Source organism: Dipteris shenzhenensis, chromosome 28, assembly GCF_047967505.1.
Source record: "Dipteris shenzhenensis isolate YYH24624 ecotype China chromosome 28, Dip_SZ_1.0, whole genome shotgun sequence".
Classification (NCBI taxonomy): Eukaryota; Viridiplantae; Streptophyta; class Polypodiopsida; order Gleicheniales; family Dipteridaceae; genus Dipteris; species Dipteris shenzhenensis.
This window is the reverse complement of record NC_141623.1, coordinates 2,662,956-2,675,273: the sequence shown is the minus strand read 5'-3', so window position 1 is coordinate 2,675,273 and position 12,318 is coordinate 2,662,956. Positions and strand designations below refer to the sequence as shown.

The 12,318-nt window shown below is 53.6% G+C and overlaps 1 protein-coding gene across 2 annotated transcripts in view; it reads left to right on the top strand.

Moving 5' to 3' along the window:
- LOC147883042 (putative methyltransferase At2g41040, chloroplastic) overlaps positions 1–12,318 on the top strand; it is a 130,539-nt gene that overhangs the window by 72,256 nt on the left and 45,965 nt on the right. The window lies entirely within an intron of this gene.

Genomic DNA, 12,318 nt, shown 5'->3' with positions numbered 1-12,318 from the left:
ATGCCTTGTGGTCATTCATGCTTAAGAACATCTTGGTTGGTAAGGGCTTGTGGGATATTGTTAGTGGGGATGAGGTGAGGCCAACAGGCTCATCTACATCTAGCACAGCTTCTTCGGGTCAGACTACAGGCAAACAACAGACTGCTACAGTCCTTCCTACTAGTCCCATAGCATCGACGGAGGAACAGAAGAAGTTTGACCGCCGCAGTGCCCAAGCGATGTTTTCGATTGCCACAAATGTGAAGAGGCACAGTATGACGACTATCAAGTCATGCAAGGATGCAAAGGCAGCATGGGAAAGATTGGCAAACATGTATCATGTTAAGAATGAGGCAAGAGCCATTGCCTTGACAAATCAGCTCAAGGATCTCGAGATGCAAGAAGGCCAGGCCATCACTGATCATATTGCGAGGATCACTGATCTACGTGATCAGCTCGCAAGTATTGATGAGGAAATAGAAGGCAAGAAGCTTGTCTCTATTACCGCGGTGTTTGGCAGGTTTCATTCATGAGGCACTTAGACACCGCGAGAGGATACTCCGAGCACGGAGACAGGAGCAGACTTCTTCCTCGGTTGATCCCTCTCAGAGCTTTATCACGGAGTTCTTTCAGCTAGATCACATGGATCCCAACGAGACGAGGCCTCGACATGACCGTGACCCGAAACTTGTGACCCGACAGCTCAGACAGAGGGTCGACACACAGATTACACTTGGATACATCCCCTCCTTGTTTAGAGTTGGAGCCCGACCGACAGGGGTTACAGTAGCCCTGGTTAGACGTAGAGCTACGAGGACCGCACCTCTGAGTGGCCGACAACACTCTATTGCCGACTTCATGCCTCCACTGCCTCATCCATCCTGATATCTTGCTGTTGCTGGGGATGATGATGATATTGATGATGATGCTGAGATTGATATATAGTCGACCACCGACATCACTATGTTGTACTTAGGACTTAGTACTGCCATTCTGCATTTTTGGCATTTTGCAATTTGCATTGGTATGGACGCTCGTTTAGTAGCTCCACTACCATAGCTTGTTGTATTAGGATTTTCACAGTCTTAGAACCATCGGTCTTCCGAAGACTTTAATAAACTTTCTTTCTTTCTTTCTTTCTTTCTCAATAGCTTAGCATACTCATATGGCACATTCGTCACTTCATTGACCATTGTTCTCAGGGCAGCCCCACTCTCGTTCAATGAGTTAGTTGGGCTTTTGTTGCAGGAAGAGGAGAGATGCTCAAATTTTGCCAAAGCCTCTCGTCAGGGTGAGCAAGCGCTTGCCATGGGTGGAAAAGGCAAATTTTAGAAAAAGTTTGAGCCAAAACATAGCCATACAACTCAGCCCAAGGAGGGGAATGCAAGTAGTTCAAGCAAAAATCAGAAAAAGGGCAAATGCAATTATTGCAAGAAGCCAGGGCATTACATCGTAGAGTGTCAGAAAAGGATTGCCAATGAAAAGAAGAGGCAAAGGGACAGCTCTAGCAGTAATTTTGTTGCTCCCACTGAAACTCATGCTTCAGATGCACATGGTGAAGCTCATCTTGCCCAAGGTGATAGAGATTTTGTGTTGTTGCATTTAATGAGAAGATGGATGCCGGGGGGGGATTTGAATGCTGAAAATCAATCAGGGGATGCTTCCCTTGTTGCAAGTGATTCATGGTATATCGACAGTGGTGCTACTAAGCACATGATGGCTCCTCGCCAAGAGTGGTTTGAGAGCATCACACCTATTCATGGCAGACAGGTTACATGTGCCAATGATGCTTCTCAAGACATCATCAGAGTTGGGCACATTCCTATTCAGCTTGATAATGGGAAAGTTAAGTATATCTGAGACGTTTGGTATGTTCCAGATTTGAGGCAAAATTTGATTTCAGTTTCAAATTGCCCATGATCAACATATGTTGGTCGAATTTCAGGATAACCAATGCAGGATCAAGGATCCAAAGAAAGGGTATGAGGTTGTAACAGGCACATATGACAGAGGCTTATACAAGCTTGATGCTTAGCCTTATGATTAGAAGGTATTGGCTGTAGCAAACACTTCCTAGGCTGATTTATGGCATGCCAGGTTTGGACATGTCCATCACAGGGCATTGTCCTACTTGCACAATAATAATATGACTCAAGAAATGCCAAAATTACAGCAACCAGCAAATGAAGTGTGTGAGGGGTGTGCACTTGGCAAATTGCATCTCTTGCCATTCAATAAACAAGGCAAGAATTGGGTCAAGGCAACCAGAGTGTTGCAGATAGTGCACAGTGATGTATGTGGCCCCATGACTATTTCCACACATAGAGGAGCAAGGTACTTTGTGACCTTTATAGATGACTTCTCCAGGTTCACATCCACTATTAAATTGTGGAATTCAAAAATGAAAAGCAATATATTATTATTTTCTAATGGTGAAATGGGTTTCAGGAGTTCAAAGCTATGGCTGAGAACCAAACCAATTCTAGAATTGGAACACTAAACTCAGATAGGGGGGGAGAGTACATGTCACATGCATTCCAGGGGTTTTTGAAGCAGCATGGGATTAAACATCACTTGACATGCCCTTACACACCACAGCAGAATCCACTCCCTGAGAGGAAGAATTGTACTCTCATGGAAATGACGAGATGCTTGCTGAAATTCAAGAGAGTCTCAAGGGCTTTTTGGGGAGAAGCAGTTGTTACAGCCACTTATATTCAGAACAGATGCCCTACCAAAGCTTTGGTTAATGTGACTCCATTTGAGGCTTTGTATGGCTTTAAGCCAAAGGTTAGTCATTTCAGAATTTTTGGCTCAGTGGCATATGCTTTGGTTCCAGATGCACATCGGACAAAGCTTGATGACAAGAGTGTCAAATGCATTTTCGTGGGGTATTAGCATTGAAAGCAGGGGATTTAGGCTTTATAATCCCGCTACCAGGAAGGTAATAATCAGCAGAGATGTTCTCTTTGCTGAGAATGAGTGCATGCAGCCCGCTAGTGCAGACTTGCCACCATACGATGACATCTCTTTGGACATCATCGAGTATGAGGATGATGAGACGGAGTCTCCTGATGCTTCCCCTTCTACTTCTCATAGTTCAGATGGCTTGCCACATGTTGAGGATGGCTCTCCCTCAAATGTTTCAGATTTGCAGCCAATTAATGAGAATAGACAGCCTCATGTTTGGAGTAATTATCAACGTCGTGAGGCCACTAAAGATGTTGATGCAGCTCCGAGTGGTACAACAGAGAAATTTATTCCACGTTGGGCAAAGTTGACCATTCAAGATGCTAAGGATCGGCCTACTTTGGGGAAAACCAGGGCCAACACTCAGAAAAATTAGAAAAAGGTCAATTTTGCTTTGATGACCTCAGTGATGGAAGCTGAAAATGAGCCTCAGAGCTTCAAGGATGCTCAGCATAATCCGGCATGGCAGAAAGCTATGGAAGCTGAGATTAAATCCATTGAGAAGAATGCCACATGGGACTTGGTTGATGCGCTCATTGGGAAAAATGTGGTTGGCACGAAATGGATTTATAAGGTGAAATACCATTCAAATGGCACAGTTGAGAAATACAAAGCCTGTTTGGTTGCCAAGGGGTATGCACAAGAGGAGGGGATAGATTATGAGGAGACTTTTGCTCCAGTGGCCAAGATGACCACCATTTGTTTTGTCATCTCTTTTGCTGCGTTTTATGGTTGGTCAGTGTATTAGATGGATGTCAAGACCGCTTTCCTCAATGGAGATCTTAAAGAGGAGGTCTATGTACATCAGCCACAAGGTTTTGAGGTGAAGGGACAAGAGGACAAGGTATGCAAGCTCAGGAAGGCTCTATATGGGCTGAAGCAAGCACCTCATGCGTGGTATCAGAAGATACATCAGTTTTTGCTGTCCTAGGGCTTCGTAAACACTCATACAGAGCCAAATCTGTATGTTGTGCAGCAAAAATCAGAATTGGTCATGTTGGTACTATATGTGGATGACATTATACTCACTGGCAGTGATTTGTAGCAAATTACAGCAGTGCAGTCCGCCTTATGTCACAACTTTGACATGACGGATTTGGGCCTATTGCACTGTCTTGGCATTGAGTTTTGGCAGACCCATGATGGGATCTCTATGTCACAAACGGAGAACTGTAAGCCTGTGGCTACTCCATTGAAAAGGGACTCAAGCTGAGTAAGCATGATACTGCTGAAAAGTTTGATGGCACTTTGTACAGGCAGTTGGTTGGCAGTTTGATATATCTATGCTCCACACGGCCTAATATTGCCTACGCCATAGGGCTTTTGAGCTAGTTCATGCATTGTCCCACGATCACACATTGGAATGCAGCAAAGAGGGTTCTAAGATATGTCCATGGCACTCTCTCTCTTGGCTTGCAATATGCTTCAGATTGTTTTTTTTTTTTTTTTTTTTTTCCGAAAAAACAGTGCTTATTATATTACTTCGAGAACAAAATACAAGAGGTCAGCTTATAGCTGACGGGCTGCGTTCACAAACCGGACGCAGCCCTAAAAGGTAGCATAATAAATCATACTCTCACGGAGGGATATGCTGAGTGTGAATGAACAGCCATCGGGGTGGTGAGTAGTGCCACCGAAGGCCCTGCGTAGTCTGCTCGAAGAAGAGGCTCTGTGTGTCCCAAGCCTGGAGGAAGCGTCTCCGCTTCTCCTGACCAGCCCGGGAGTCTCCCTGAATCTGGTCCCACTGGCCTCTGAGGGTATGAATAATCTCACTCCAAATCTCCGCCATGATCTGGGCAATCGATAAGGAAGTACCACCGAGGATCTGCGAGCAGCGCGAGGTCCAGATGTGCCATCCTGTAATGCTGCTGATAATCTCCCAGACTGGCTGGCTCTCCCAAACTCCTGTATCAGCCTCTGCTAGGTGCTGTGGGATACCCTCGAGCGGCCCCCACGTCCCCTGTGTGATAAGGAAGGTGGGGTCCTGCTGGCATGCCTCGAACAAGTGATGAAGACCAGGTGCGGTGCTGCACCAACAGAACGCGCCCCAAGTGATCACTCCTAGCTCTGGTGCTGCGCGGGTAAGAAGCCCGAAGGTCCACCTCCACACTTCCTGGGCGCGCGTGTAGCTCCACAGGCAGTGTTTTGGTGACTCCTCGTCCGCATGGCAAATCTGACAGCAACCGTCCTGGCCTATCTGCCTCAACCAGCTCCCCACTGGAAGACCTTTGTGGGCAAGAAGCCACAGGAAGTATGAGATCTTCCGCGGCCGCCAGCTCTCCCACAAGGCCTTCCAGAATGCCTGCAAAAAGAACCTGGAAATACCCTGTGCGTACCAGCTAGGTCGCTGGGTGGGGGGGCGGCTCTGCATCCTCCCAAGAACTCGCCTGCCCAGAGTCGTGCTGTAAGCGAAGAAGGAAGTCGGCCCCTGTCCTGTCACAATCTCTGGCCACCACCACTCTCCTGGGTCCCACTCAAGCTCTGACAAGGCCCGCCCCTCCCATAGCCAAAGACGCCAAAGCTGCAACTGGTCCTGCTCGATACTAGGGTCGGTACGCCAGACCTTCCCCAGAAGGCCTACGACCCTAACCCTCTGCCACGGGAGTAGGGGGTCGATGAGCGCATCCTCTCTCCTGAGTCGTCCATCCCCTGAAACCGCGAAGAAGGCGATAGAGGAGTCATCCAAACGTCCTGCGACCACCAGTGGGATGCCACGGGGGGTGAACTGTCCCAGCCAACGGGTGTCTCCAGGCATGAGGACCTGAGGCTCAGGTGGAGCCAACCAAGCGGCTGGGATCGCTCCGTCAATCTCCGTGCGTCTCGCCTGGACTCCACGTGCACCTCCAGCTGCGACTGCAAGATCGGTCATCTCCAGATGTCTGTACGTATCCCTCCAAACCCGAAGGGACCGGGCTGGCCCCCTCATCCAGCCGTCCCACCTGATATGTGATCTCTCCCCCAACTGAAGGCCCTCGGCGTCTCTGACCTGCCCATTCCAGACGAGCGGCTGGCGATCGATCTCCTCCTGACAGCTGGGCTGGGACTGTATGAGACTGAGACAAAGCCGCCTCCACACCATGAGGAGGCTACGAACGAGTGGAGAACGGGGCTGAGTGAGCGGGGCAGAAGTGAAGATCCACCTGAGGGACGGTGGCCACTCTCCACCTCGGCGCGGGACACAAGAGCCTATTCCCTGCTGAAGCAACATCTTCCACGTCTGCCCCCCCGGGGTCAAACCGCGGATGACAAGCTTGCCTAACAAGGCCTGACTCTGGAGCTCTGGATCGATAACCCCCAGGCCACCCTCTACCTGCGGAAGAATGACTGTCTGCCAAGCAACCCTGGCTCTGGTATCTCTAAGACCATCCTCCCCAGACCAAAGGAAGTTCCGAACCAACCTCCTGAGCTGTGCCACGCTGGATCTCGAGAAGCACCAGCATGAAGCCACATACCAAGCCGTGGCTAGAAGGACCTGGTTAACTACCAGGGCACGACCTGCAAGAGACAGCTTAGCAGTACTCCAGAAAGCCAGCTTCCGTCGGATGGAGTCTAGCACCGGGAGAAACTGCTGAGCTGGCGTGATGTCTAGGCCAACCTGGAAGCCAAGGTATCTAGCTGTCTGTCCTCGTGGAATCCATCTGAAACCCAGAAATCGCCCCCACTGAGAACACGCCCCAGGGTCTGTGAGAAAACCAACTGACTTGTTCCAGTTGATTTTCGCACCAGCGGCCGAGCAGAAGACCTCCAAGGCCATCCGCACCCTCTCTAGCATCCTCTCATCATCCTGGACATAAAGGGCTGTATCATCTGCGTACTCCGAGTCCAGAAGCTCCGTGTCCTCCCGAAGTGGAAGGCGAACCCCCCGGATCCCGGTAGACCTCGCCCGAAGGTAGTAAGTCATGGCCTCGGCGAAGAAAAGAAACAGGTAAGGAGCAAGGGGGCAACCCTGACGCACTGATCTCTCCAGGCTAAAGCGCTCACCCATCCTGCCTCCAATGATGACCCTGCTAGACGCTGTCCTGTACAAAGCTGAGATACCCTGAATCCATCCTGCGGGGAAACCTAGCCGCTCCAGAGTCCCCTCCAAAAAGGCCCAGTCCACGCGATCATAGGCCTTCTCAAAGTCGAGAAGTAGAATGGCAAGGTGTGATCCACTGTGCTGAGCCCACTCCGCCGCCTCTGAAAAGGTGAAGACATTATCCAAGATACTGCGATCCTGGACAAAGCCTGTCTGAGTGTCATGAATGAGGTCTGGGAGTAGAGGCCGAACTCTGGCACTGATCATCTTAGCGAGGATTTTGTAGGCGGTAGTAAGGAGAGTGATCGGACGCCACTGGCGGATCTCCTGTCTATCTCCTCCCTTCGGGATGAGGCAAATCAGACCCGAAGAGAGGCTCTCTGGCATCAAACCGCTGCTGAAAATCCCCTGCAGAGCTGCGAGGAGGGGCTGATGGATCTGGTCCCAGAAGGAAATGAAGAAAGCTCGGGGAAGCCCATCCTCTCCTGGGCATTTCTGTCCGTCGATAGCCATCAAGGCCTCCAGCATCTCATCCGAGGTAAACGGCGCCAACAACATCGCCTGCATGCTAGGCTGGACCAGGGATGGAATGTGCCTCCACACCTCCTCACGGGCACGACTAGCACGAGGGGCAAGCGGCTCCTGCTGGAAGAGGGTCCTGTAGAAGTCAGTGGCCAACCCCAGGACCTCCCCCGAATCCGTAACGATGTGACCATCCGCTGTCCTGAGACTCCGAAGCTGATCACCTGCAGCTCTCTGGCCATGCGTCCTGAAGAACTCTCTGCACATCCGATCACCCTTCCGGGCCCAGAAGGAGAGAGAGGCGTGATAGGAAAACTCTGAGCGGCGCTGGAGTGTCTCCTCCAGGAGGGCTCTGGCTCGAAGGGCCTGGATCCGAAGCTCCTCCGAGCCCGGGGAAGCCTGCTGGAGTCGTTGAATGGATGCGAGGTCCCTCCGAAGAGCTCTCTCTCTACTCCACCACTCCTGACGAACCTGTAGGGCTGCTAGCTGGCAGATCTGGCTGGACTCCTGCAGAGCCTGCGCAACTGAGTCCACCAAATCCGTACACTCCCCCCAATCTCTGTCCCAAAGACTGCAAATACTGCTACGCACGTCCTCCCTCGAGAAAATAGAATCGGGAATCCTGCATGACCGGGGGGGGAGGGTCTGGGCTGCCGAATCTAATGAGAGGAGTACCGGCGCATGGTCGGAAAGTGTCGTCCCTGGAACTATACCCGCCTGACCGCCTCTACTGATGGCCCAATCACTGACATAGAATCTATCAAGCCTCTCCAGGAGTCTGCCTCCTTCCCTGCGGAAGCCCCAAGAGAAGTCCAGGCTCCCGTGCCAACGCCGGAAGGACGGGTCTCTCCAGCTGTCCCTACCTCCTGTCGCGAAGATGAAGGAGTCCCAAGCTGACTGCTCTGCCTGAGCCATACCTGTAAACTCCGGACCTCTGCCCTGCTGGTCCTCCAATGACTCCAGATTGTTGAAGTCACCTCCAACAATCCAGGAATCCATGACTGGAAGAATCCCTGTAAGTGTCCTCCAGAAAGTGGCTCTGCATCGGAGGTCTGTAGGAGCGTAGATATTGAGTATTCCAATTTTGGATCCCTCCAAATCCAGGCCTACCCAAAGGGCTCGGCCTGGGATCAACGTGCCATGACCGAAAACTCCCTGGGCTAACTGCTCGCACACGGAGGTACAGACACCCCCACTCCTCCCCTGTGCGCCGATCGAGGGCTCCCAGTAAGTGTAGGAACGTCCAGGGAGAACCTTCCCGCAGCTACGGGAATGAGCCGCAGAGAGCTTGTGCTCCTGGAGCAGAAGTACATCCAAACGACCAATCACTGCAGGCTGAAGTTCCTGCCGCAAAATGAGCTTCCTGGGACCACGGGTGCCAGAAGAGTGAAACCCGTTCACATTCCAGGATACGAGGTGTAGGCTCATGGCGAGGGATGGGGGGCTGCGAACAACTGTCTGCTCGCGGTCGAAGTCGATGAAGGATCAGGCATGTCGGAATGGAGGCGCTGCCGCTTATGAGAAGGTTTGGAGGGGGAGACGGGATCGTCCTGCCCGTCCTTCAACACCTTCAACAAAGGCGAGAGGCCTTTGGTGCCATGAACAAATGCTTTCTCGAGCCAGCTCGAGATCTCTGAAGTGGTCATCCCATAGAAGGTGCGGAGTTTCTGATGGGACCAAGCTCTGACATCCTGGGGGAGAGGCCATGACGGGGCAGGTCTGAGGATCACAATCAGTCGGAAGCATTTGGCGGCGCAGCGCCACCGCAAGCGCACATCGCCCTCGGACCACTGAGTCTCGAGAAGCTGCCCACCGGACGGGCCTATCCAGGAACAGACCTGGGCGTGTGTCTGCTCTCTGAGCGCCTCCCAAACCGTGTCGTCTGTCCAGGTCTCGGTGCCATCGCTGAGGAACGTGAAGGCGAAGCTAGGGCCATCCCTAGGGGCCAAGGCGACAATCTTCCCATCCGCCCCTTTGCGGAGCAAGAAGATGCTGATGTCGAGATAAGCCGGGAAGGTCCCAAGGTCGGCCACGTCCAAGTAGTCCCAGGGGCCTGATCTGTAAAAGTCTCGAGGAAGCGCTCTCTCCTGAAGCTGAGACCCATCAGAGTCTGCCACTGAGGGGCTAGCGGCCATGGAAGCCTGCTCCGGTGGTGGTGTAGACTCCGGGTGTCCTGCCAGCGGGGGGGGAGGGGGAGGAGGCTGAGGGGCAGGCGACTCGAGCTCCACGGAGGCGACTGGCGGAGCAGGTGGAGGAGGCGGAGCGGGGGTTGCCCTCGATTGGGAAGCCGAGGGTGCAGCTAACACTGTAGAGGAGTCGAGGGGGGCGGAGGGAGGGGGGGGATGGGGACTCCTCTGGAGCTGGGGCTGAGAGGGAGGAGAAGGAGACTGAGGAGGAAGAGACGGAGGCTGAGGCTGCGGGCCGGGCGAAGGGAGGGGAAACTGGGGAGGGGACTGGGGCTGAGTGGAAAGGGGCGGGGGAGCGGGAGAGGGGGGGATCTGAGGCTGTGACGGGTGGCCTGCCGTCGACGAAGAAGCTCTCCCAGGTCCCTGGGGCGGCTTCCTGTCAGGTCTCTGGGGTGCTGCTGCCGGAAGGGTAACCTCTGCCTCCTTGCCTTTATCCGAGATCTTCTTGTTCCTTCCTCTTTTCCTTCTAACCTCGGTCCAGCCACCCACTAACTCTGGACCGGGCTCCGCCTGCCTCGGCTCCTCCTGACGTGACTGTCCAGGGGGGGGCGGGGGCGGAGGAGGCGGGGGCGGGGGGGGTCGAGGTGAACTGGCGAAGCGTGGGCACGCAGCCGCCAAGTGCCCAAAGCCATGGCACCTCAGGCACTGACCTGGCTGTCCGGTGACTATCATGCTCTGGGTGATGCTGCCGGCATCTGTCACAATCTCGATCACTGCAGGGAGGGTCGCAGGGTCTGCCACAGCCACTCGGACACGGGGGGCTCCTGCCGTGGTCACCGCATCGGCGAAGGTGTCGTGCATAACCCATCCAAAATGGGAGCCCAAGTCCCTGACAATCGGCCGCAGCTCAGCAGCAAGCCCTGGAAAAACTAGTGTCACTGGGTGGCGAGGTATACGGAACCGAACATCAAAATCTGCTGCGCTGAATCCACGGTACCACGGGACTATCATGATAATCTTTCCATCCACCGATGTGGGGGAACCGGCAATCAGGTTGCTCGCAGCTTTCTCATTGGAGAGTTTGAGCCAGAAGATGCCCCTTCCCATAAGGGCCACCTCCTCAATATGGCCATCCTCTAGCAGGAGAGTGGACTGGAGCCAGTCCCTGATGGCTGCTCTGGAGGGAGAGTGTCCAATGACTCTACCGTAAACAGAGGTACGGGCAAAGTCAGTGGCAACCTCCTGCACACGGGATGATTGTTGCTCTGTCAGGATAACGCGGTAGGCATCTGGAGAGGGAGGGTCCGACTGGGCCTCCGGATCCGGGCAGGGGGCCGCCATACCGCCAAGACTAACTGCAAGCTTCCGATGAAGAACAGGCTGCCACCCCAAAAGGGGAGACGAAGCGGGAGGATGGCGCCTGGGTATGGAAGGGATGGTGGCGGAGGCGGAGGGTGGAGGCGGGGTGGGGAAGTGAAGCAGAGGGGCGGGCGAAGCGAGGTGGGTGAACGGGGGGGGTCGGGCGGGGCGGGGTGAAGGGTACGGGGCAGGCGGGTGGCGCGGGAGGGCGGGGGGGGCGGGGGTGATGTGGCGGAGGCGGAGGGGTGAATTGGAGGGTGGGGGAGCGGAGTTTATATTTTAAAAAAAAAAAAAAAAAAAGTGGAGCGGAAGGAAGCGGGGGGAGCGGAATGGAGGCGAGGGGGGGTGGAAGGCGGAGAGGCGGGTGAGGGCGCGGGGGACGGGGGGGAGCGGGATGGAGGCGGGGAACGAGGGGGTCGGGTGAGTGAGCGAGGCGGGTGAGCGAGGGGCGGGTCGGGTGAGCGAGGGGGGCGGGTGAGCGAGGGCGGGGGGGGGCGAGGGCGGAGAGGCAGGGGGCGGGGGATGGGAGGCGACGAGCGAGGCGGAGGGATGGGTAGCGGGTGAGCGGGATGGCGGGTGAGGCGAGTGAGGCGGCGGGTGAGGGGGATGGCGAGCGGAAGGTGAGGGTGGAGAGACAGGGGGCGGGGGGTGGTCGCGGCGGGGGGGGGGGGGGGGAGGTAGCTAGCGATGGGGGATGGAAGCTCGCAGGAGCGACGCGTGCTAACACACCTTGGCTGTCTTCTAGAATTTAGACATTCTAGATATGCTTCAGATTGTGATCTAAAGCTGAGTGGTTTCACCAACTCAGATTGATCAGGGTACATTGACGACAGACGGTCCACTACTGGCTATTGCTTCTCATTGGGTTCAGCCTGTATCTCATGGCTTAGTAAGAAGCAAGAGCGAGTCTCTCTTTCCTCCAGTGAAGCAAAGTACAAAGCTGCAAATTCAGCCACTACGGAGTTAATGTGGTTAAGGAAGCTTTTGCATGACTTGCATCATGCATAGGATGGCGAAGCAAACTCTATCTTCTGTGACAGCCAGAGTTGCATTGCCATAGCCAACAATCCTGTTTTTCATGCTCGCATGAAACACATTGAAAATCATTATCATTATGTACGGGATTGTATTTCTGATGGCTTCATTGATCTCATCTATTGTCCTCTGAGGACAATCTGGCGGATATCTTCACCAAAGCCCTGCCAACAGATCTTTTCTTACGACATCGACATGGCTTGGGGATCAAAGACATTCTCACAATGTCAGGGGGGGTTGTGAAGTGATTCACAATGACATTGTTTTCATATACTCCCATAGGTTGCATATCCATTTAGATGAATTTGT